This window comes from Desmodus rotundus, chromosome 5 (genome assembly GCF_022682495.2).
Source record: "Desmodus rotundus isolate HL8 chromosome 5, HLdesRot8A.1, whole genome shotgun sequence".
NCBI lineage: Eukaryota > Metazoa > Chordata > Mammalia > Chiroptera > Phyllostomidae > Desmodus > Desmodus rotundus.
This window is the reverse complement of record NC_071391.1, coordinates 132888475-132892074: the sequence shown is the minus strand read 5'-3', so window position 1 is coordinate 132892074 and position 3600 is coordinate 132888475. Positions and strand designations below refer to the sequence as shown.

Sequence of the window (3600 nt, the reverse complement as noted above, 5' to 3'; positions counted from 1 at the left end):
ACAAAAAACTGTAAACTACTCTTACCCCACGTTATACACAATGCTGACAATGCAAGTGTTATGAGAACACTGATTAATTTTTTCCAGATAGACTTTATGGTGAAAGGGGACATTTAATCTGGCTTTCTAAGGACGAATGGAATTTCAACACATACTATGGTGTCTGGGAATTTTTCAAGGGATAACTTCCGAAAGAAAGAAAGAAGCGCCCTAACCAGGTGGCTCAGCTGGTTAGTGTTTTCCTAATACTCGGAGGCTGCAGGTTTGATTTCAGGTCAGGGCACACACAAGAAACAACCAATGAACACACAAATAAGTGGAACAAATGGATCTCTCTCTCTCTCTCTCTCCCCTTTTCTTTTCTTTCCTATCTCTCAAATTAATAAATAAAAAAATTTTGAAAGAAACAAAGTATGTGTGGTGGAATATCTTCAGGGAAAATCATGGAGGTTATTGTATAGGAATTTAGCAAAGGGTATGTCCTGAGTGAAGAAAATTAAGATGGGGCTCGGGACTAGATTACAGAGACCTGAAAAGGGCTTCCCCTTCCCACCCCAACCCCCCGAATGAACACCTTTATTACAGGAGTCTTTAGTTGTTGTTGGTTTTTTAACATGAAAGAAAGAAATGAAGGAGGAGGATTTATTTGCCTTTCTGGGCCTTAATTTTCCTCAGCTAGAACTCCAGCTCCTTGCCCTCTAGGACGTAGCCATCTGCTCGGCCACACTGGCCTGGTCTTGAAGCGATGCATGCAAGAAGCTTGCCCTGCGGCTCCTCCAGAAGACTGCTGATCTGGGCGTTCTTTTTCCTTCCCTTATATTTCTTCTGAATTTTCTTTGATCGGTTTTTTGCTTAAAATCTCTTCCTCTTCAGGAGCCAGCTTAGCCCCCTTCTTGCGGCCCAGGGGCAGTGCATAGTGGGACTCGTACCACTGTTGGTACCGTGTACTATAAATGAGCACGATGCAGTTCTTCGCTCGGGTCTTGGTCCGGACCAGTTCGTGGTTGGATGCATTGTAGACAACATCAATAATCCTTGTTTTGCTCGTACAACACTCTGAGCCCCAGGAGAAGTTGCCCACGTCCAGCCTCAAGGCTCAGTACTTCTTGTTGCCTCCTCGCACATGAACTGTGTGATGTGTCAGGGGCCACTCTTAATGTTGGCAGCAGGGCGCCCCAGCTCCTATTTTCATTTCTTGTGATAGGGCTTCCTGTTGGCCCCAGTCGTGCGGCACTTGTGCCAGTTGTCCCAAGAGATGCCCATGGCTTGGCACCAGCTGGAAAGAGAAAAAAGGGCTTCCTTTTGAAATGTATTCTCTCAGGAATTTTAAGGACTTTCCAAGGAAGTTTGTTTTCCAGTCCTCATTTTCAGAGATTCTGATTTTTCTGTTTGAGATAAAGCTTAGAATCTTGCTCTTCATGTGATGGAGCTGGTCTTATAACATGACTTTTTGAGAAATGCTGATCAGGTCTTATAACACATTGTCACTGTGCTTGTAACTTTTACTAAGTCCAAAGGTATGGAAATGGACAACAAAACAACCTACCTTCACTATTGCCTAATATTATTGCCAAATAATATTCATTCACTCGTGTGTGTTACTCGTTCTGTCCAGGAGCTGGAGATGGACTAGGGGACAAATTGCCTGCTAGCACAGAACTTGTGTCCTAGATTGAGGCAGGGTGGAGCCTATCTTGCACATTATGTCTTCATTATAAAGACAATAAAAACAAGAATAAGAGACATGTTGGAAAAAAGTTGTTTTTCATAGCAATGATCAGGAAGGGGCTCTCTGATGATGTGCTGTCTGAGAGAGACTGAAGGAGATGGGGTGGGGGTCGATCTAAGGAAGAACATTTCACACTGAAGAAACAGAAAGTATGAAGGCCTTGAAGCAGGATTTATGCAAGAAGAATGTGTTTTAATTTATTTTTTTAAATATTTTATTGTTCTATTACAATTGTCCCAATTTCCCCCCTTTGCCCTCCTCCACCCAACTCACCACCCACTCCCACAGTCAATCCCAGCCCTGTTGTCCATGTCCATGGGTCATCCATATATTTTCCTACGCTACTCCCTTCCCCTTCTTTCCAACTTTACCCTTCTGCCCCTCCCCTCTGGTCACTGTCAGTCTGTTCCTTCTTGCCATGCCTCTAGTCTATTTTGCTTTTGTTTTGTTTTGTTTTGTTCTGTTCATTGGGTTCCTCTTATAAATGAGATCATATGGTATTTTTCTTTCACCACCTAGCTTATTTCATTTAGCATAATACTCCCCAGTTTCATCCATGTTATAGCAAAAGGTAGGAGCTCCTTCTTTCTACTGTGTAGTATTCCATTGTGTAAATGTACCACAGTTTTTTGATCCATTCATTTACTGGTGGGCACTTAGGTTGTTTCCAGCACTTAGCTATTATAAATAATGCTGCTATGAACATAGGGGTACATAAGTGCTTTTGAATTGGTGTTTCAGGATTCTTAGGGTATAATCCCAGTTGTGGTATCACTGGGTTAAAAGGCAGTTCCATTTTTAGCTTTTGGAGGAAATTCCATACTGTTTTCCACAATGACTGCACCAGTCTGCATTCCCACAGTGTACTAGGGTACCCTTTTCTCCACATCCTCACCAGCACTTTTTGTTTGTTGATTTGTTAATGATAATCATTCTGACTCATGTGTAGTGTTATCTTATTGTGGGTTTAATTTGCATCTCTCTGATGACTAAAGATGCTGAGCATCCTTCCATATGCCTATAGGCCCTCTGTATGTCTTCCTATGTTCAGGTCCTTTGCCCATTTTTAAACTGGATTGTCTTCCTGCTGTGGAGTCATGTGAGTTCTTTACATATTTAAGAGATCAAAATTTGTCCAAGGTATCTTTGGTAAATATGTGTTCCCATATGGTTGGTTTCCTTTCATTTTGCTGATATTTTCTTTAGTCGTGAAGAAACTTTTTAATTTGATGTAGTTCTGTTTGTTTATTTTTTCCTTTATTTCCCTTGCCCTAGGAGATATATCAGCAAAAATATTGCTGTGTGGGATATCTGAAATTTTACTGCCTATGTTCCTTCTCAGAGTTTTATGGTGTTGCAGCTTATGTTAAGTATTTTATCCATCTTGAGTTTATTCTGGTGTATGGTATAATTTGGTGGTCTAGTTTCATTTTTCTAGGTACATTTGCATGTACCAATCCAGTTCTCCCAACATCATTTATTGAAGAGGCTATTTTTACTCCATTGTATTCTCATGACCCCCTTGTCAAATATTAATTGACCATAAATACATGGGCCTATTTCTGGGCTCTCTATTCTGTGCCATCGATTTATGTGTCTGTTCTTATGCCAGTACCAGACTGCTTTGACTACAGTGGCCTTGTAGTATAGTTTGATATCAAGTACTGTGATCCCTCCTACTTTCTTCTTCTTTCTCAAGACTGCTGAAGCTATTTGGGTTTTTTGTTTGTTCGTTTGTTTCATATAAATTTTTGAAATACTTGTTCTAGATCAGTGAAATACCCCACTGGTATTTTAATAGGAATTGAATTGAATTTATAGATTACTTCAGGTAGTATGGACATTTAAATTGTGTTAACTCTTCCAACCCA

The 3600-nt window shown here is 40.6% G+C and overlaps 1 pseudogene; it reads right to left on the bottom strand.

The window, feature by feature from the left end:
• Positions 1 to 642: 642 nt before the first annotated feature.
• On the bottom strand, positions 643 to 1263 carry LOC112297682 (small ribosomal subunit protein eS8 pseudogene; annotated as a pseudogene).
• Positions 1264 to 3600: the final 2337 nt, after the last annotated feature.